General features: G+C 42.5%; 1 protein-coding gene across 1 annotated transcript in view; it reads right to left on the bottom strand.

Moving 5' to 3' along the window:
* The window catches only part of Schip1 (schwannomin interacting protein 1), a 138,539-nt gene that overhangs the window by 113,004 nt on the left and 2,404 nt on the right, over window positions 1-23,131 (bottom strand). The gene's annotated exons all lie outside the window — the stretch shown is intronic.

Genomic DNA, 23,131 nt, shown 5'->3' with positions numbered 1-23,131 from the left:
TCCCGGCGGCGGAGCCGGCCGGCCACCGAGCATGCCCAGAGGCTGCGGGCGCGGCGCAGCCCGCTCTCCCGGGCGCCTCGCTCTTCTGGGCGGCAGGCTGGAGCGGGAGGCCGGTGGGGAAGAGACCGCAGAGGCCCGGGAGAGGCCGGAGGGAGGAGGACACAAGGCCTGAGGGGTGCACAGTGCTGCGGGTCAGGCGCGCTCTGGGAGAAGGGTGCGTCTCCCCCCGACCCTCGTGTCTCTTGGGCGCCCTCCAGGCCTCTGCGCAGGAGTGTCACCGGCGGAAGCCTCCTCGCATCTGGAAGCGCGGGCCCGGCGCCACCCAATCCACTCGGAAGCCCCCGAGCGGCCCTGGGGAGGCGCCCCGCCCCCGCAGACTCACAAGCTCTGCTGTGAGCTCGAGGGACGTGAGCTCGGCGGCCTGACACCCGCGCTTCCCTGCCACCGTCTCCCAGCCGCTTCCTCTCCGCCCACCGCCCGCTCCCGTCGCCGCTGCCGTAGCCCCTCCAAGTTGAGGCTGTGGGTGGAACCTGTTGCTCTGGCTCACGTTTCCCTGTTTCCTTCCCCCTCCTGACTGCCAGCAGAGGATGACCTCAGCGAGGTGTTGGGGGGGGCAGTGAAAAGTGGCACGGGGGTGCCGTAGGGTTGGGATGTCTGTTCGAAAGGTTTTGGGGGCTCCCTCAGCCGGAAGCAGCTATCACGCCTGGGGGTTGACTTCCTTGAATTTTCCGGGAAACACACCTGGCTCACCGAGTTTGACCGCTCTTCTCTGTGGGACGTAGGTTGCATGAAGTGAAGGCCACCACACTGGGAAAACTGCGCGGGGTCACAGGGTACCCTTAAGGATCAAGGGTGTCTTGTGAACGAACTCCTACGCTGTAAAAACTGGGACTCTAGGAACTACCCTCCTTTCGGTGGTGGTCATGAAAAAGAGCGCTTAGTTCTACAAGGAATTAGGGAAAACCAATTTCCCCGATCTTCCGGATTCGGGCCTGTTCCTAATTACTCCGGTGAAAACTAGCCTGGACCAGGCTTCTACTCGGGCTTGGCACAGTCCAGATGGAAGAACTGGGGGATGCTTGGGATTCTTTCCTAGGGAGCGGCTGCCACCCTGACTAATCTAGGGTCTAGTGGGGACTTGGATGAAGAGACCCTGAGTTTTAGTGATTGCTATGAGGCCGGATGCCTTCCTTTCTTAGGTAGGCCCGAGGCAGAGAATTTAAGCTAACTTTTTAACTTGTCTGGAAGCGGCAATCTTATGAGTAACAGGAAAAGGCCCTTCTGATCTGACCAGCTTTTCTATAAAAGGGACCCATTATGACTTGAAATATATTTGACACTAACATCAGTAAACAGCCTGCCTTGTGCTCCAAATATGGTTTGATTTTGAGATTGCTGTGAAGCCCAGGCTGCCGCGCTGGGGTGTGAGGGCAGCCCTGTGGAGTCTGGGTGGTGTGGTGTGTGCTGGGAATCAGACAGCCGTTTTTCAAGCTACTGTGTGACGTGGCAAGGCTTAGGTCAGTAAAAGCTCTGCTCTGTGGCATATTACTGGTAGACAAATATTGATCATCTGAAACGACCAGGGAGACTTGTAGTGTCAGCTCAATTTTAAAATATTAGGGCCTCCCCAGCCACTCACCCACACCTCCCCTTGGGCACCAGCTTATCCCCCTGCTGTCCAGCTGGTCTGTGTTCAAGAAATACAAAATACAGCCTAAGCAAAACATTTGGCAAGGTAAGTTCACTGCCAAAAATGCATGGCATTTCAAAGCCAAAGATAAACGTCTTGGAGTTATCTGTACTTTTACGTTATTTTCTGTCCAGATACTCTGGGTCACGTGGGAAAGTACCCGGTTTCCCTTTTCTCTTCTCTTCGTACAAGGTGCTTGGCTAGCCCAGTTTCCATTCTGTTTCCAGCCTTCTACCTCCTGCCAAGAACACGCCTACTTTGGAACAGGAAGCCCTGCCAACTCCTAGGCCTGCAACAGTCTGCAGATATGTCCAGCAGGATGGAGAGATGATTGCAAAGTGATCGAAAGGCCTTGCCTTCCTGTTTACGGCAATGTTTCTTTAGGTTAGAGTTTAGAGTTAACAGACTGAATTTGTCTCCCAAGTCTTTGTAAATTAGATGTCGGAGGTGTGAGCAGGGTCAGAATCATCCTGAACCATCCCATTCCAGCACTTTCCCTCATCAGTCACCAAGTACACACTCACTTCTACCTACAGTCCCACCTGAAATCCACTACATCACTACTAAATGGTCTCTCCCAGCTGGTCCCTGTCTACTCTCATCTTGCAGCCAGTGGCCTTCCTTACACTGCAAATCTGAGCAAGTCTCTCCCTTGATTCTGTAGAGCCCCACAGAGCTCCTCATAGCCCTTAAAAGAACTGCTTCCTACTACCAACAACTTCTTCTGGGAAAGTTTTACTCATCCTCTAAGTCTCAGTTTAAATGTCACTTCCAGCCGGGCATGCTGGCTCACGCCTGTAATCCCAGTACTCAGGAGGCTGAGGCAGGAGGATCATTGCGAGTCTGAGGCCAGCCTGGGCTACAAAGTGAACTCAAGGCCAGCCTGAACTGCATAGGGAGACCCTGTCTCAAAAAGACAAATAAATGAGTGAATAAATGTCACTTCCTCCTGGCAGGCTTGGCTGTTTCTCTGTCCCCACCTCCTGCCCCGGATGACCTTTCCATGTGCCCACAACACTGCAGTTATCACACAGACTGTGTGAAGGGTGCTATTTAGTCATTTCTCTTCTGTACTAGACTCACAGTAAGTACATTTTATAGTAAGAGCTAGGCCACACATACATACAAAAATACATGGAACTGAAAAAAGTTTTATGAAACTCTCACTTTATAAAATTTGATTCTAGTTTATTTACAACCAGGTCTACCTTCCTATGTTGACTTTACATTGCTTAAATGAGTCAGGGATTCCAGTGCAAAAACAAAACAACAACAACAACAAAAACCTTTTAATTCCCTGAAGGGTAGGGCTATGAATGCAAGAGGAAGTTAGTAAAGATGTGTTGCTGGAATTATTAATAACACTGTCGAACTCACTTAACCCTCAAAAACCCCGTGAAGAAACTGTTATGGGGGCTGGGGATTTAGCTCAGCGGCAAAAGCGCCTGCCTGGCAAGCGCAAGGTCGTGAGTTCGGTTCCCGGTACCGGAGAAAAGCCAGAAACTGTTATGTCCCCATTTGGAAGTGAGTTGGCCTTGACAGTAAGGTTAAATGCACTCACAGGAGGGTTTTTGAGAAGTGATTGGAAGCTTGTGGCTGACTTCTCAGGAGCAGAAATCTGGTCAGAAGAGGAGGGTTACTGGGGGCATGGCTGGAAGGATTTATCTCCCTTCCCAACTCTTCCCTGCACCCTCTACCTGTCCACTGTGCCCTGAGCTGGTCCTGTCTGCCACGCCCCCTCCACCATGCCTTCCTAAAACAGGCGAGCCAAAGTAAGTGCTCCTCCTTTAAGTTCTTGATTTTGGGTGTTTTGTCCCAGCAAGTAGGAGAATGACTAAGACACTTGCCTGTGCTCAAAAACCATTGGTAGGGAGGTGCAGAGCTAGGATTTGAACCTGGTTTGAAATCAGAATTCCTATTCTTACTCATTCAGCTAAAAGCTTGGTATCCCTTGATCTACCTGCGCATGGATGAATTTACCAAGCAAAACTGTTAGAAAAGATCACCTTGCAGCAACCTCAAACTAGGTCTCAGTCCCCAGCCCAGCAGAAACTCCTCGGGCAGAATTTATGTCTATGCAGAGAGGAAGGCAGCTGGCAAGCGCAGGTGCTCTCCGCTCACATATGTTTGACCTCCTCAACTGCCACCAAGTTCAGAGATATTTAGCAAAGTGGGAGGTTTCATTGTGTAAAGGAAGAACACAGACACTTCAGAAAAGGAAATTCTAGGAACTACATGTGTTAAATTCTCCCTCAAATAAATCTGTTAAGGAGGCCACCATGAGGTTAAGGCATTCATTTTTTACCATCGATAGGAGACTCGATTCATATTCAAAGGCTAAGGATAAGAAGACATGTTCCTCAGGGATCAGTGCTATTTATAGGATTTTAATCTGCGCAGGAAACGTTTGAGAAAGGATGAGATTGAAATGTGTGAGTCGTAAGGAGTATGAATAGGTAGGGAAAGATTTATTTGCAAAGTTCCCAAACTAATTTTGAAATTATTAGCCTTGACACTGAACCTGCTTTACATTGGGACATTTAGAGTAATAAAGAAATGGCCGGCAAAGGGTTTGCATTTCATCTTTACGACATAAATTATATGCAAGTCACATGCTGTACACAGATGCTTTGCCATTTTATCACCTGCTTGTAACTATGAGGGAATATTTAACAGCACTGTGGGGTGAAGTGTCCTGGATATAGAACATCTGGGCCTTGTTTTCAGGCCTGTTACTAACCAATTTTATGGCCAGCTTTGTCATGAAAGGGCTGGACTGCAGATCATGGTGTTTGGTAAATAGTAAGAATTAAATGAATGCCTGTGTAAGTGAATGAACTGAAAGATTTCATCCAGCCTAAAGAACCTACGGATTTCATCCTAAAAGCTATGAGAAATAGAGTACGAACGTGTTATACTATTTCATCAGGCAGGTGGGCCATTCTTGGGTATGTGGTATTTCTCCTTTATCTCTTAGAGATAATAGATTGTTCTTAACTTACTACTCTCTATGTGTAGATATTTTGGAGATAGACTCTAAATATACCTTTCATTGACAAAGCTATACTGAAAAAATCTTTTTAAAACACATGTTCATCTTAAAGGTTTTTATTCCCTAGCAATCCATGAGATTGTATTTATCTCCTACATTTTCCCAAGTAAAATGAAACGGCAGAACCCAGGCAGTAGAGCAGTAAAGGTAGCCCCAGTGTCCTGTTTTCCAAATCTGAAACAGGACACCTGGCTTGATGATACTACTGAGCTTATAGAAATTAGGTGCACGTAGGTTTGCAATGACGATTACTGTGAACAATCTGTAGGCATTAAGAAATGAAGCAACCCTAACTGCAGCACAGGGATAGCGTTTTTGTCAGAGAAAAGTCACATAAAGAGTGTCAGTCAGCTCCTTAGCATATGGCCACACAGACTGTGCCCTGTACAGTGTCAGGGCTGCAAACTGCACAGTGGGTTCCTGGCAGAAGGGGCCGTTTGGCATCCTTCACATAGATGGCGATGTGAATGGCGTCCTTTGGAATTGTGCAGTGCACAATAAGTACAACAGTATAGAGAGGCTCTACTAGGACTCCACTGTAGGAAATTTTCTTTTTTGTGAAAAGATTGGAAGAGGGAGCCTGCTGCTCTTTTTCTAATAAGGAGTCTATACTTCAGACTGGATGGCAGTGATGAAAATTCAGCTCTCTAAACTCTTCCAGTCTTTCTTTTTCCAGAAGTTTCCTGCCATCATTTTCTAGATTCTTAAAGTTCCTGGCAACTCTTGAAAATGCAGTTCTATAAGCAACCCTGAATGGATATTTTGAGTTTCATGGGTGGGTATAGATCACGCAAAAGGGCATTTAGGAAAAGCTGGAAGTTTGTAGGTGTAGTTGCTGCAAGAGCTCAGGGAAGTATCCTAAGTGACAGGCGTTTGTGAGCACGTGACCCAGAAGCAAGAAGGCGCTGCGCCAGGAATTCCATGCCTTTTACTTCTGTTACACTTGGCAAAGAAGAATGCCTTCTGAAGATGCCGTAGGAAGTGAAAACTGGTCTGGTCACTTCCGGACATAACTTTGGAAGCATTATAAAATATAGAGCTAGCAGCTGACATTGTCAGTACAACGCCAGCAGAAGGCATGCAAGCCGCACCATGGGACAGGAGAGGATTCCCTCAGTAGCCTCGGCTCTGTCTGACTAGGCTGTTGTGCAGGCAAATGAGTGAAGTGGGCACTGGGCAACGAGGTGCAGCAGGGCTGAGGCACTGAGGCGCTGAGCAGCATGGCACAAAGACATTCGAATCAAAATTCAAGACAGAAAAGCAAGTTTCATCCTTAATTCATCAGTGGACTACCACTCGGACCTCTGCGTTAGATCCCCAGAATTCTACGTCTGCATGGAGACAAGAGTTAGCATATCACAAATCTGGGCTTGTGGGGGACTGTGCTGACTGATACTTGTCCTCCTGTGCTTTATGGTGTTCTCTTCTTACTCTCAGAAGTGTCCCAGGTTTCCTGGTGAGCTACATGGTCATTCAAGGGAAGGGGACTCAGCAATGAGCACACATAAACTTCAGGCAGCCGGGTCATTTGTCCAAATCTGCGCAAATCCTCAGAAGAATCTAAGCAGGTTTGGTGGCATTGTTTTGTAAGTAAACAGAAAGTTCGATAAAGTTCTAAATTATCCTAACAAAGCCGGTTCGATGAAAGCACTGTCAGGAATTTAAACATCATAGAAAATGTATGAGAGGCTGCTCATGTGTGAGGAATATTCAAAGTTACTAGTAACCAAAGAGATACAATTTCAACAGAAATGAGGTAACGTTTTTTCCTGTCAAAGTATTTAAAAATTACTTAAAACCATACTAATGTCAGGTAGGATTAGAAGAACATTCTCATCTACCTTTGGTGTGTTTATAAACTGGTGGACACAAACTTTCTGAAATGCTATTGGATAATTAAAGTATGACTTTACCTGATTTTAAAATCTCTACAGTTTAACCCTATTTCCTGTTATTAATTCAACAAATACTTATTGAGCACCTATTACCTCTATTGAGTGATGTTGTGGTAGAGAAAAACACTAGTCACCTAGAATGAAATTTATGTAGTCAAGAAACAGACATTTCAGGGGAAAAATACTACCAATTTAAAATAAAAATCTGTACCCCTAATGTGGACTTCTGTGCTGCTGTCAGAGCAGCAGGTATGTGGGCTGACGGCTGAAGAGGGAGGGAAGGGTGCCACAGACAGAGGAAATGGCTTGAAGAAGGATTTGAGGCTGGAAGGAACATAGCACAGTGAAGTAACTGGAGGGAAACTAGCAGACTAGAGCAGGAAGGTGCGGGTGGAGTGAGGAGGACTTGCCATGAAGACTCTCAGACCCACAGCCGCTCATGGGTTGTGAAAGCAGACGGCATCTGCGTGGTGTGGAAGAGGACAAGATAGAAGGACAGGGCAGGGCAAGGGTGGGGAGAACCCAGCAGGGAGCGCACACAGCAGTCCCAGAAAGAGAGGCTGGGGTGGGGGCTGGGGTGGAGAGGAAAAGAAACAGCAAATGTACTCAGGAAGCAGCGTCAGTAGGCCCTGGTGTCTGAACAGAAGGGGACGGTGTGGGTGACAGAGAATGTCACTTCCAGGTTGTATTATAAGCAACTTAGTGGAAATGTGTTACCACTTTACTGAAGGAGACAATCAGGAAAAGGAAGCTTTTGCAGAGGAGAAGAAGTAAAGATATTGGACTGGTTTTGAACATTCTTTGATACGAAATAAAATATACAAGTGAAAATGACAAGCAGGTAATGGAATATGTAGGACTGGAGGTTGGAAGAGAGATGAGGGGCTATAGATCTGAACAGGGGGATGTATAGGTGGGTTCTCTTACAATTTTATTCTATTGTATTGTATGGGCAGCATGGTCTTGAGACAGACAGAGAGTGAGAAGGCGTGGTTTCAAGCCCTAAGGAACTCACGCAGCTAAGCTAAGGGGAAGAAGCACGAGTTTGTAAGGAGGACCAGAGCAGAAAGGGGAAGGGGAGTCTTTTAAATATCTAGCCTAAGGACACAGCAGAAAGACCTAAATTTACAGATAAAGGTCCTCACTGAAGCATTTGCAATAGCGAAACATTAGCTTCAACCTAAAATGTCAAAAAATTAGAGGATATATTTAAATAAATTGTGACATTCATTCTGTAAAATGAACGCAGTCAAATAAGATGTTTTTGACAGTTACTAAGCAAGAAAAGAGCGTATAATATTATACTTGCAACGTGATCTACATTTAAAAAAATTAAATGGTTGGTTTTATGTCTAGGAAAGAAAGGTAGCTGAATGTTAATAGTGGTTAACTATGGATGGTAAGATTGCGGGTGATTTTTTTTTCACTTCCTTGTCTATTTGTATAATAATTACAAAATAAGTGGTAATAATTTTATGAAACAGAAAAAACAAATTATACATATTTATTTTGCTTAAAATGAATGAATGAAATTTGTTGGAGAATTCCATTAAAAATATTTGTTCAACCAGGCATGACGACACACCTGTAATCACAGCTACTTGGGAAATGGAGGCAGGAGGATTATAAGTTTGAGGCCAGCCTAGGCACCTTAAGGAGATCTTGTCTCCAAATAAAATTTTAACAAGGGTTGAAGGTATAACTTAGTGGTAGAGAGATTTCTTAGCATGCATGAGGCCCTGGTTCCAATCTCAGTACTGAAAAAAATTATTCAGAAGAGCTCAAATAAATGCATATAAATTTTGTATTGACTCCTTTTACAAAACAAATCATTTTTTAGTTCTGTAAATTTTTTATGTAGAATGAGACAGTATAGTTCTAAAAAATTGCAGGTCATAATAGTTTGAAGGAGAGATTATAAACTTTTAGGAAAGGGTTAGATAGTAAATATTCTCACTTCATGGGTCATACAGCCTTCTGTTGCTTACTATCACTATTGTTTAAGGCAAACAGAAAAAACTCTTAGCTTCTAGGCCACTCAAACATAGGTCACAAACTGGATTTGGTCTATTGACCATAGCTTAACAAACTGAACTATAGGATGTATGCCTAAGAATAAGAGATAACTACCTTTTCAGAAAAGTTAATATTATATTGGGCTAGATATATCTTTAGCTACTAGGGTAATAGAGCTAGTTTCTATTTTTCACAGGAAGCAGACTAAATAAAAAGATAAAATGATCCTTTACAAAGTTCATATGTTTTCAGTGGAAAATTAATCATATGCAAATATGTCAAAGAGTTGATACTTTTAATCTAGAAAGGGAAAAGCTAAAGAAAGACTTTTGTAAAACAAGAAATCTGTTCATATTTTTTCTATACTCTTCCAGGTGTTAGTATTCTAAGGGAGTTTTACGGTTATGTATTACCTTCTGCCCTGTTCCTGCCACAAACTTGGGGTCCACCCTTGCTCCCCTCCTCTCCAGTCTCATCACCACAGGTAGTGGGTGCCATTGGCGCTCCAAGCAGGTCCTTGATCCTCTTCACTGTGACCACAGCTGCTGTGTTTGGATACAAAAGACTCAAAGCCGTCCTTTACGGTGAAATTTATTTCTCTGCCTTCATCAAGGGCAAGGACAGACTTTCCCATTATACATCCTCCCTAGCACTTCTTCCCTCCCTACCCTGCTTCTTCCACTTCCTTACAAGTTTCTCCCTCAATAAATTACCTGCACCCAAATCCCTGTCTCAGGCTCTGCTTCTGAGATGAGACACTCAATCCTAATAATTCCATCTGCTAAACACATTCGACTTTTTCACCACCGCATCTGTGTCGAGAAAGGAATGTTGAACAAAGATCTCTTACAGTTTTATTCTATTGTACTTCTATTAACTTCAAAATTTAATATATGACCATGTGAGTAATTTTTATGAATACCAGGAAATAGTTTTTGTAGTTATTCCACAGCGATCTGATAAACAAGAGCACCATAAGGATAAACAAAGATCTTAGAGGAGGCTCAGCGTTTAAATGACATTACTATTTAGAATTATTGCTCGTATTATTAGTACTAGTGAGTGGAAACAGCTGCATATCCAATATTATCAATTTTACTAATTGTTACTGATTACACTTTAAAATTACACTGATAACTAATAGCCTATAAATAATCCTCTGTTATAAGACCTTTCCATTTTATTATACTGTAATATGTTCACCGATGCTTAATATGATGTGAATATTTGCTGACTCTAAAGGATACCTTTATTAGGATATGAATATGTGTTCAATCCATCTTTTCAATTACACCTACATTAAAACCTTCAAAATTAAGTTTGCAAATACAGGCTGTATGCAAGCAGCAGATTCTGTATGACTTGTGACCTCCTGCTCTATTGCATTCTGGTTAATGATTCACAATAACCTTCAAGAATAAGCACCGCATAAATCAAGGGGTCTGCCTGACTCTTAGGGAAATGCTGCACACTGACCAGCAGCCTAAGGCCCGACCAAGTGCCGAGCAGGAGCTGTGAACACCAGGAACACAAACGCTGCAATGGCCGGCATTATTCCAAAGGGAACTTAACACTTTCCCCTCAACTCCTCTAAAATTATTCTCTCTTCACTTTTTTTATTCTGGAAGTAGGAAATCAGCTACCTCTTGTGTTTTCCTAATGAAATACATTTTGCTTCAGGTTATTCAATCTTTTTAAACTGGCAAATCTATTATTAAAATAAAGAAGACAATTGGTTGGTTTGATAACAAGAGAAATGGACTGCTTAGTGTTTTGTTAGCCATTATTTGTAAATAGATTACCCAGCTACAGAGACTAAAATGCCTGTTCCCCTTCCTTCTGGAAGAAGACATTCTAAACAAAACAGAAGGAAACAAAACAGAAATCTCAGAGTATGCTGTTATTTAAATAGAGACAAATCTAGATGATTGCGGTATCTGTAATGAGTCTATTTCTAAGAATTTCTTTCACTTTCATAAAATGACTTTGGTGAGTTATAGGCACATTCCTCAACAAGGGTTTTGACGTAATTGCCCGAACCTTTCTCCATTCTCAATGGCTCTTCGCCAGGTAAGAACTGAGCAGAATGCTGGAGGGCAGAGGGGTTGGCTACAGCTGGCACATGGGACCGAGGCAGCACCTGCCCTAGGCAGTTAGGCCAAGCCTCAATCATCGGGTACCACCTCCATGATCTTGCCAAACTATATTTCTACTCCCATTTCTGATATTTTTATTTAATCATCACTTTTAAGTTAAATTTATTCAAAAAGGAAACTTCATCACTATTATTAATAGAATACAAGTATAAACTCCTAATGTAGAAACGATGTATGTCATCAATTTTAAAACACACATTTAATATCTCTGAAGTTGGTTGTGTTAATGGTATCTTGCAGTTATAATTGAAAACATTTCTGATTTTATTTTGAGGACAGGCATCGTACGACGAATTGAACCCAAGGCCTAGGCAAGTGCTCACCACTGAGCCTCCATCAGCTCTTACAATTTATTTTTATTTTTTCACATTTTTTATTGGTACATTTTATATATACATAATGATAACACTCATCACAGGGAATTTATGCACCAACTCTTTTTAGAATTTAATCTGGATGTGAGGTCTTGCTAAGCTGCCCAAGCTGGACTCAAATTTTGATCCTCCTGTTTTAGCCTTTCTGTTGTTCTTAGTGGCCCCCCAAATACTGTGTTTTCCACATCAGTAGTATATTACATTTGATGGAGTATAGTAATAAATCCTATAAAATGTTATGAGAATTTAAAAAGCAAAAGCAAAAGTGGCAAATGAAAACCAGGATAAATCAACATGTACATTGTATGACTGAAGATATGTTTATTTTACAAGAATCAAATTCTTGATCAAATAGCTGCATATTCTGGATAGTTTTAGACAAAGATAAGGATCCCATCAACGAGATAATCTGTCAGGTTTTATATTGAGGTACATTAAAAATATGAACTTATATGAGGATGTGCTTGGGCGGTTTTATCTGTTATAATTAAGCGTGCGTGCATATACTTTGCAACCTCAGAAGGTGACATTTCAACTCAGCACTGAGTGAAACACAGAGACATCTGTGCAGTGGGGGAGTTCTGTGATCGTATTGTCTGTGCTTCTAGTGGGCATGGCTGAAGGTTCGGTTATGGAGGACCTGGAACATCTATGACTATGCCTGAACACTCTGTCCCTACCTTATGAGGCTGGGTAAGGTTAATTACTTCAGCACTACCTACACTTGTCTTAAACAATATTCTCTGTGAAATTCCTCCTCTCCCTGAACATTTATGAATGCAGTAGAAGACTGTCCAAATGCATTTATCAATGGACTCAGCAGAAACGGGAACAACAGATTTTTGGTGGAGCCACATGGTCGGGTGGGTTAAGGAGGACACTTGGAGGCAAAGACTAGGGGGGCTTGCCAGATCCAAGAACATCAACCACACTCCTGGAGAGGACCCATGTGGAGTGGGGAGGCACTCTCACAGGAAGATAACACAATATCTGTTTACTCATTCCTCTGTTCCCTTGGTTACTCTTGAATCCAAATCTCTACAAAATGCTAGACTCTGGGTCAGGTTCTGGGGATGTAAGGTTAAAAGAGGTTAAAGAGCTCCTGCTCTAGAAAGAAAACAAAGAATTCCAGTGGTTGAGGTTGGATTTCAAAGTCAAGGTGAGTTTAGTCAAACCATGATATGAAAAAGATAGTAGAGAGGAATTTAACTCAGTATGGGTAGCTCAGGGAAGCCTTCCAAAGGAAATGATAACTTAAATTGAGTCTTGAAGTTTAAACAAAAGTTGCTAAAGTTCCCTAGAGGGGGGCTAGGGATTTAGCTCAGCGGCAAAAGTGCCTGCCTGGCATGCGCAAGGTCTGAGTTCGGTTCCGGGTACCGGAGAAAAACCAAAAAAAAAAAAAAAAAAAAAGTTCCCTAGAGGCTGAATGACAGAAGGGCATGCTAGTCTGGGAGGACAGTATGGTCAAAAGCTTGGACATAAACTGGGTACTGTGGTGCACACCTGTAATTCCAGCACTCAGGAGGCTGAGATAGGTGGATTGCCTTGAGTTCAAAACCAGCCTGGGCTTCGTAGTAAGTTCAAGGCTAACCCAGGCTACATAGTGAGGCTCTATCTCAAAAACAAACAAATTTCAAAAAAAAAAAAACAACTGTTTTTTGAAGTTTGGAAAGATAAGAAACCATGGCTTGCCACTCACAAATGAAATAAGCTTGGTACAATTAGAAAGAGTGAACACTGGAAGATGTCAGGAAAGAGGCTACAAATTATAGGAAAGGTTGGATGTGAAGGATATGAAAGTTGAATTTGAACTTGAAATTGACAGAGAGACCTGTACGATTTTAAGCCAAGAATGGCTGGAGTATATGTGTTTCATGTGTTTACTGATGTTCATAAAATATAAATTTTATATGGAAATATCACCTGAAGGCCTTAGCCAGATCTTTAGCATACATGTATCTGCATTACTTAAAAAGTCTAGGGGCAAATCCAGAGGAAGTAGGTTCCTGGGAAGGAGTGACAATGTAGACGGTTAGTGCTGTTGGTGTAAGTTGCCGGGTAGGCCGCACACTGGGGTGATGCAATGGGGTGTATATGACCATGGAGTTTGGAAAGTAAAGAAGCAGGGAGCAGGTGCCAACCTCTTAATGAATGTGAAGAACGGCCGGAGCAGCAGATGACAATGACAAACACAGGTAGAGGATGTTGGTGGACTTCCCTTTCCATAAACCCTCAGATAATTTATATGGAGCAATTTTATAACTGCTTGTCTACATTTTCTTGGTTTTAAAAATATACCTTTTTGTTTTGTTTTTTGAGGCAGGATCTCACAATGTAGCTCATGCTGGCCTTGAACTCACCGTGATCCTCCTTCCCCAGCCTCTGAGTGTTGGGATTACAGGCATGCGCCCCATACCCAGCTATAATCTTTTATTTTTAACCTTTTTAAAGCATTTGGATAACTAAATAGTCTGAAGAACCCCCACATACCTATCACCCAACTCCAGCAGCTATCACCCTGTGGCAATTTTATTTCACCTCATCTCCTTGGATTATTTTGAAGCAAGCCCCAGACTGTTATATAATTTAAGACAGTGGTTATTCTCAGTCCAAACCTGTTCCAGAATCATAGGCAATCATGGCTGATCGGAGTGTGGCTAACTGGAAAAACACTAAGAATATTAACAAACACTGAGTCAAAGAAATAAATAGAAATACAAATAAGATAATAGTAAATGATTATGAATCATTTGTGAAAAGGGATAAAGTAGAATAATTTATAAATAATGCTAAGCTGGTACCTAAGATTACTAGCAAAAATCCTAAAACATGAATTAAACTAATAAGGTTAAATCTATGAGCAGGAAATACAAGTAAGTTTAATTTTAAAAATGGGTAGACTAGAGCATGAAAGAAATAAGTATGAAGGAACTATTAGACCACTAAGAAAAACCTGAAAGCAGAAAAAGACCTGGGCTGAAGGTGGAATAAGAAAGCAAATCAAGTGCAAGTTAGAATATGACCCAGCTCATTTACGAGATGCCATTTAGCTCCTCCATGCGGTAATTACTTACTCTGCCTGCCATGTGCCAGGCACTGTTCTCAGGACTGGAATGTCTGGTGCCTTTGGTAAACCACCTACGTGGCTTAAAGAGCAGGCAGCGTGGGACCTGGGGGCAAGCAGCTGCCTCTACCTGACGCTGCCTGAACCTCATCCTGAGTCTTTATTAAACACCTGGCTCCTTGAGAAATGGAGGCAACTGGAAGGGGTTCAAAGAAGTGGAACAGAAAATAATTAGAGGAGGAGATTGATTTTAGCAGAAAGATCAAACGAACCAAACGCACGGAACTTGGCCAAGGAAGGGCACAGAAAAAAACGAGCTATGTGAGGCATGTAAAGAGCGAAGCAAATAAGAAATATTGAGCTGGGGCACAGAACAGCCCTACCTGCTCTGCACACAAGGAAAGGCAGAGGAAGCTGCTCACCTGATGCCCGTCCTACACATTCTGACGTTCGAAGGGCTACCTGCGGGAGAATGTCAGCTTTCCAGAGCGAGGCATTCTTTTGACCTTTCCTCTTTGGAAAAGAACCTGTGCTAAGCCAGTTCTGCCCGGGGGGTGTGTTTTCTCTCAAATGTGATGTTCTTCACTCCCACAGAGTTCCTTCCAGTCAGCAAAATTTCACCAGTGAAGGCAGAGGGAGGGAGAGAAAGAGAGGGAAGGAAGGGGTGGGGAAAGAGATGGAAAGAGAGAGGAAAATCTGTGCACGAGTTCTTCTGTGGGTTGTAAGTTTTTACTTAAGGTCTTAATGGCCTTATATTGGCAACTTTTTAAAGTGTTTGATCAGTTGCTTTGAGACTTTGGGTCTCTATGTTTCTAAAAGAAGTTAAAATTCATCTGTATACTTTAAAATATTGCCATGCATGCATAAAGCAGGGCATAAGAACATAAATGAACACTGGCATTCATAATTCTCCATTTTATGTCAAAATATTCTAGTACCTTTGTTTGTTTGTTTGTTTCTTGAGACAGGGTCTTGCTGTGTAGTTCGGGCTGGCCTTGAACTCACTATGTAGCCCAGGCTGATTTTGAATTCACAGCAATCCTCCTGCCTCAGCCTCCCCAGTGCTGGGATTACAGGCATGGGCCACCACACCCAGCATTTTTCTGGTAACTTTGAGGCTCACCTTGAAGATATTTTTCTTTGTCTCTTCTTTCAACACCATCCTAAAATATCATCTTAAAATTTAGCTTAATCTTTTGTCTTTCCTTCTGATTTTACAGTAATCCATAGTATATATATAATATTTAAAATTAGGAGGTGTTCGTTTTTGAAACTCTAGTTTAGAGGTTTATCTGTGTCTATTCATTTAGCTATTTAGCTTCTTGGTACCACGGACTGAACCCAGGAGTCCCTACTGCTGAACCACATCCCCAGTCTTTTTTAATTGTTTTGTCTTGTTTTGAAAAAGCATTTTGCTAGTTGCTCAGGCTGGCCTCCAGCTTGTAATCTTCCTGGCTCATGCTCCCATGTAACTGGGATTACAAGTGTGCAACCCTGTGCCCAGCTAGCTAGTTATTTTGAAGTTAACCTTTTTATTTTAAAGTTAGTGTACAGCTACATGCAGTTTTAAGAAATAATACGGAGAGACCCCCTTGTACCTTTTGCCCGATTTCCCATCAGTGGTAACCTCTTGCCAAACCCCAATAAAGATCATACCTGGGTCTGACACTGACACCATCACGACACAGGACATCCCCAGCACAGGGGTCCTGCGTGTCACCCACTTTCCACTCTCTTCTTCAGCCACAAATCTGTTCTCCAGCTCTACTCCTTGGTCATTTCAAGAATCTTACATGATTCTTATACGAATCTTATATGATTCTTATTTCAAGAATTTTATAAGATTCTTGTACTAAGAATCTTATGGAATTATATAGTACGTAACATTTTGAGATGTGCTTTTTCCCTCAGTCCTGTTCTGTGGAGCTTCATCCAGGCTGTTCTGTGCATCAGTAGCTCATTCCTCTTCATTGCTGAATAGTGTTCCACAGCTCAGCTGTACCACAGTTCCTCCACTGTGCACCAGTCAAGGATGTCTGGGTTGTTTCCAAGTTTTGGTAGATTCCATATTTTTAGCACATGTAGAGATGTTAACTTATAGGGCTATTTTCTAATGTCTTAATGTCCTTTTTCCTCATACAAACTTAGGGAAAAAATCCACAAAGTAGCCAAGACTGGAGCAACTGCCTTTTACGAAAAGACTAAGAACCATTCAGCACAGAAGTGAAAGCTGAGACAGAACGGGTTGAACGCAAAGGCCGTGGGATAAGAGCCATAGCTCTTCACCTCTTACAACAGCTGGAAAGAAGAATCAGCTTTGAGAGGTTTACACTCAAGCTCACTAATACTCTAAGGAGTATGTCCAAAATGAACCAGAATAAAGGTTATTGTTGTCATGGAACCTACACTTTTATTATAATCTCATGGTGGCCCCTGCCCCCACTCCCAGGATTGCACTAGCAAGAGTCCAAGGGCCTTGCTTGCTTACAGAGTAGACAGGAAAAATAAAAATAATTGAGGTCATGACACGTGCTACTCGTGTTGCAAACAGAGCTTAGAAAACTGGATGAGTGAACCATCCTGATGATGAGTTAAGATGTTTGCTACTCTTTGTCTCATGGGTACTATTTTCAAGGAAATGCTGTTAGCGTCCCTTGAAGACACCATTCGATTCCATGCTTTTGGGCAGTACCTCTCTGCCCTAGCCCTACTGTAACCTCCCAGTGGCAACATCTGCTCAGCAACGGGCCTGCTGTAAGGAGGGGCACAATGGACTTCATTTCCCTTTCCTTTCGACCCTTTTCCAGAGGAGGCTGGAAACACTCACATACGTACATCCTCCCTGATTAGTATAAGACTCAAAATTTGGCTGTGGCCCAAAAGTTTGGTTGCTGTATCCTGTCTCAGTTCCCGAAAATCTCAGCTCCTGGAAAGGGCTCAGGCTTGGGTTTGCACTTCTGTTGTTCAGCTGAGCCACCAGGAAGGTGGCTCCTGGGACCCTCCTAGCACCACGCCAACAAGGCCTTACCGTTTTTGGTAACTTGGCTAGCCAGCCTGGGGCTGTGAGGCCATATGACCTTTCCTGTTTCTTGGTTTTTGTTTTTGTTTTTAGCAGTTCTAATGAAGAGCTTTTGGTCGTTACATATTTTAAATAAATGAAAAGAGCAGGGCTTATACAGTGAAGAAGCAAGCTGTTTTAAACGTTTGACTTAGGTTTTTAAGGTTGGTTTTTTTTCCTTCCTAAAGACGTAGGAAATTATGGAATAAGGGATCTAGAAATTTCTGCTCAGCAATTTTCTACTAGCTCTTTATAAGTATAAGGCATTACATAAAGTCTAGGTAAGACTCTAGTATTTCTAAAGTCCTATGAAACTAGTGCATCGCAGTGGAGACATGGAGTATTAGAAATTGTGATGTCTAAAAATTATTGCTATAATATCTATAACTCCCTTTTACCTTTTAAATTCTAAGATGTCCAAGATCTTATGGGCAGAATATATTGTTTTGAGCAAAAGCTGGCTCTTGAGTTTTGAACTGACTTTGGCTTATTTTGTGTTATATTCTCCCTATTCATTCATTGAACAACAGATGTTTATTAAACATCTAATAAGCATCCGCCTATATAGCTAAATTCTGGAAATTCAAAGAAAAAGAAACCATGACATTGCTGGTATCTTCAGGGAAGAGTAAGAGCTAATTGAAGGAAAAGGATATGCAAAGAAAGAGAAAATGTGGTTGTGTTCTAAGTGTGCAGATAGAAGCATTTTTTGGAGTTGGCAGTGACAATACTGGAAAAATTATTAGCACAGAGAGAGCCAGAGGTGGTAGGAGACGTGGATGCTTTGGTCTGGTTTGAAAGAGATTATAGGAGATCTGTGAATATTTTGAGTTGAATTATGAGTCAGTCTTGGATAACTCTGGGTCTGAAAGAACTTTTGATGAACCCATTTCCGAAAACCAAGAAGGTGAACTTGTCTAAATTTGCATGGCTAGTTAGTAGCTACAACAATATTTCTTAATGCAAAGCCTTTGCTTTCTCCTTTCTAATATACAATCCTAGCATGTTGTCTTCTGGTTCGGCAGTGGAGTGTGCTGCCTCCTGTAGGGTCACATCTGTAACCCAGAGGTGAAGGCAAGCTTCCTCCTCCTTGGGTTTTACAGTGAGACAAGGCCATGTGTTGTCTTCTTGCTTTGCTTTAACTTTTTAAAAAATATTCTGGGAGCTTGGCTTTTGTAAAGGGTTTAAATTAAAGGTCATTTATTTGGATGGGGATGGCCCTGTCTCCTTTCGTTTCTCTTTGGTTTTGTTCAGGAATTGGATGGCGGTACTATATGTGGGTTAGTGAGCACCTGGTTCTATCCACTAGGTAGAGCCTGTGGGGTGCCCACCCATCATCTGTTTCCTGGGTTCTTCCTGTGGTGACTGCTGCCTCGACTCTTGGTGCATAGAATTCGGGTGGGGAGGCCCCGCATTCTGATTACAGAGGCATCTACCACTCAGTGGAACAAGACACTGGTATGGGGTGGCCTAAGCCAGCCACCTCTTTTTTCGCCTCCTTTTGCCAACCCTTTATCTCAGCTTGGGGGACAAGATGCTTGTCCTCCCAGGTGAGAAGTCCGCTCTTCTGAAGCGAACTCTAGTTCCCACAGCTCTGTGGCTCTCTGCAGGTAGGGCTATTCTGGGCACAGCATGGAGACCACTTGCAGTGTGGGTGCAGTAAAAGATGAGGAGGAGGAGAGCCTGGAGGACAGGAGTAAGGCAGGCTCCGTAACATCTTGGAAGCTGAACTGCCTTGTGGAGGGAGAGACCGATGCACCTGAAAACTATTTGCAAGGATTTAATATCCAACTAAAATTAGTACTGAAATGCTGCAATTGCTTCAAAAGATTTTGATGTTCACTTCATGTTACACTTTCAGGAGAATAAATGTAGACTTGGTACTTGCTAGTGATTAGGCACCGGTTTTGTAAAATGATACATGTAGGCTAATTCCTATTGACCTGTCAGAGAAGGAAATCACATATTGTTATTCAAGAAGCACATGTAATTTTTCTTCTCTTTTTACAAGCCCAAATCAAATAGATTACCTTGCTGAGCATGAACAACTTGAAATGCAAATGGGTATGCAAGGTTAAGGTGCAAGAGGATAAGGACTTGCATCTGAAAGAGCAAGTTCTTTGGTAATTTGGTGTCACAAAATTCTCTTAAATGACTATAGAGGAAACCAGTTGATTTTGAAATGGAAAAGTTTCTCAAGGGAAAAAAAAGCTAATACAAGGGTGATGGGAAACATTTTATATTTAGGCAGCAGCTTCCTTTTTGAAGGTTAAAATAGGTCTGAAAACATCTTCGTCCCTACTCCTCTTGTCCAGGCAGCTATCATCTCTGTTCTGGACACTGAAATAGCTTCCTGCTGAGTTTCCCTTCTTTTAACTTTGTATGCTGACAGCTCACCTTCCACTCAGTAGTCAAAGTGATCTACTAAAGGTCATCACTTAAAACTTACAACTCTCCAAGAGCTTCCTACATACTTAGGTTCAGTTTCCAGACCTTTTAACCTGGCTTTAGAGATTCTTCAAGGTTTCACCATAGAGACACTTTCTGTGTTACTCTATGAGCAAGAACCTTGTGTGTCTATCCAACGCAGTGCAAGAAGTTTAACATCCCTGGTCCCTGCCCGTTCAAAGCAAATAGTTTAGTGCTCTGTCCTCAACTCTAGCGTTTTGTACTCAAATCACTACTTGCACATTTAGGTAGAGGGACAGGGTTGTATCACCCCCAGCAGAAAGCCCCTACTAGTCTACTTAATCTTGACACTGGCTATTTCTCTGGTTGGAGTGCTCCGTTTCCACACCTACATGTGTTTGGCTTCTTTCCCACATTCAATGTTACCTTTTTAGAGTGTCCTTCTCTGCACATCTAAAATAGCAAGACTTGTACACACACATATACATGTGCAGAGCAGCCTTTCTTTGTGTATTTATGATTGTATGTGCTTTATTATTACTTGACTATTGTCTCTCCTCTCTAGAATGTAAGTTCCATGAGAACACTCTGTTTTATTTCTTGCTATATCCTCAGTGCCTGCTGATACATTTTTAAAAAAGTTTTTGTTGATTAAAGAAAATAGATGCCATTAAGTTATATATCATGGTATCATATTCATAAGAAATGTAAGATGAAATTCATTTTTCTGGTAAGCACTAAGACACTAAAAGTAACAAATCCCACACTGAATATTAGTAATAGAGGGAGGAACTAAACTAGAAATGTCATTACTTCCTTATGAAGTCACAGTGGACTATTTCAATGTGAAGCAATCCATCAGGTAGGTCACACTGAAAGACATGTGACATACAAAGGCTATAAATCATGTGGCTCTCTTGTCTCTATCACTTAAGGGCAAAATGCCTATGTTGGTTACTTTTACCTATATATTAGCTACATCTCATTTTACTTTCCAGTTTTATATAGCTTCTCAAGTCTAGGCTCAAAAACTTAGGTTTATCCTTCACAGAAAGGAAATGTTTCAGTCCTCCCCATGAAACTAATTTGAATACATGTTTCTCACCTGAATCTAGGTCCTAACAGAACTGATCCATGAACAAGGCAAGGCGCTGTATCAGGGTGTCAGATACAGGACACACATGTGGCCTTTTCCCCTCCAGCGCCCTCACCAGTTCTAGAACTTCTCCCACTGGGCACTCGCTCTCCATGAGGCTCCTCAACCCCATGCTCCGGGCAGCTGCCACAAACGACTTGGAGTCGATGGAAGAGTTAAGAATGTTTTTCTAACCCCAGAATAGCAGGAAAAGCAAAAACATTCCAGATAAATCTGAGTTTGTGTACCATAACTTCTTTTGATCACTGTTTATCACTGAGTTCCTTAACCTTTCTGTTTGTTTCATGATACCAAAGGTAGAGTTGTTGGAAGAAATACAAATAATATGTGTTTACCAATAGTGTATGTAAGGTATTTAGCTCAGTGCTTGTTTGATTAGAAGCCAGCATGAAACTGTGGCAAGTGGAAGGCCATGTGTCACCCCTAAGAACAGAGGAGCAAGTACTGCAGAAGGCAGAAGACATGCAGGACCTGGGAGTGCTGGAGCAGAGATTTAGCGATGGACCAGAGGACCGGCTCCCAATGCGTGCAGACAGGTAAGAAACTGCAAATATTCAGGCCTCAGGCCAGACCTACAGGTCAGAAACTAGGGGATGGAGCCCAGCAAAATGTATTTGAGGAAATGTTCTGTGTGCTCTCCAGTTTGGGAACTACTGCAAAGCCAGAAGGAATCTGGAGGGGGAGTAGCAGTGATGAGGTTGGGGGAGAAGAATGACTGCTCACTTGATGGCCTTTTGGAGGAAACCAGAGGCACTGTGCTCGCAGGGGCTGTGGCCCCCCAGCACTCTGCACTGTTGTGGCTGGGCTCTTTGCTAAAGGCTGAATATCAGCTTGCCACACACAGGAAGGACAGCCTGGAGCACACTGGGAGAGCACGGGCTTGTACTGCAATTCAGTGTAGGAGAACATGTCAGACACAGCTGCAGTGGACAACAGACTGAACTTCCGTCTTTCTCCTAAGGAGGGACAGCGTTCTCAGTTGTTTCAGGAGAAGCTTTGACTGAAGGCAAGAAGCTGGCCTAGGCAACTCTTCAAGCTTCCCCAGAAAGGTGTTTTCATGAATGAATTGCATCTCCAGGGCTCAAAGAGAGGAAGTAGGAGGCGGGAAGAGGGGGAATGAAAGAAATGTAAAGAGATTCAGTTCAACAATACTGGGGTCTCTACTCCATTTGTCCCACATAGGCATTTGCTTCTTCTCATTCCTACGTTTGTTACCAGTTTACCAGAGACAGAAGTGATTCCCATGGGGCTAAAAGCTCAAAGAAACTGTAAAGAACATAGTCAGTCCAAAGCCCTGATTAGTCCTTCAGCTTTTAAGCAACATGTGCCTTTATAGGCTGTTCCCAAAGTTAACTCTTGCAGCAGATATACTGCATGATTGTTCCAGCACCTACCTCTTTTTGGTTCTCCTTAACATTCTTATTGAAAATTGAATCTACCCATGCTTAGACATATACTCATGCTTACAGACATGTGTACATATATGTCTAGGGCCAGTATCTTGTTATTAGGGTAAAAGGGTTTTATTAGGCAATCAGATCCAACATAATTACTGAGAGCACCTATTCTGCCATATTCCATGCCTTTCCTCAACCATGTACACATATTTTTATCATTCCCATTCTACAGATCGTAGCAATGAGGCTCAGACACATAAAGGAGCTAGTCCAGAGTCTTGCAACCACTTGAAGTCAACAAGTATGGACTCCACATGCCAGCCTCCTGACAGACAGTGTTAACCACTATAGATCACCTCTGGGGTGACCTGCCTTTACTTTAGTTAGAAATGGCAGCTGTGCTTTCCCAGCCGATGTAGTGCTGCGATGTGGACCTCTAATGGAATGTTTCTGAGGCTGAAATTTATCACCACCTTTCTAAGCCAGTGGAGAGAATGTTTTCTGTTTAAAAGTCTGTCATGCACAACCATGTTGCAAGTAAGGCAATCCTGCTCTTAAAGTGGCCTGAACAATGAAAATGACAAAAGTAACAATAACCATGTTCTTAAAGGCATCTGTGTGAACGTGTTAGGAGATTTTGTAGAAAAGTAGCAATTGGCTATTACTGAAATGCTTGCAAGAAGTGCCTTAGAATAACAAAAATGTTCCTTTAAAACGATTTTTAACCTTAGTTTTGAGGAGACCACCTTTATATAGATGTTAAGATGTTTTACTATTGATCTTAAAGTGCAAAGAATATTTTTATACCAAAGGAAAACAGCCAACTATTCTTCATGTTTCTGAACACAAAACAGTGTACGTCGA

This window comes from Chinchilla lanigera, unplaced genomic scaffold (assembly GCF_000276665.1).
Source record: "Chinchilla lanigera isolate Chin_1 unplaced genomic scaffold, ChiLan1.0 scaffold00047, whole genome shotgun sequence".
In the NCBI taxonomy this organism is placed as follows: domain Eukaryota; kingdom Metazoa; phylum Chordata; class Mammalia; order Rodentia; family Chinchillidae; genus Chinchilla; species Chinchilla lanigera.
This window is presented reverse-complemented; position numbering and strand designations above follow the sequence as displayed.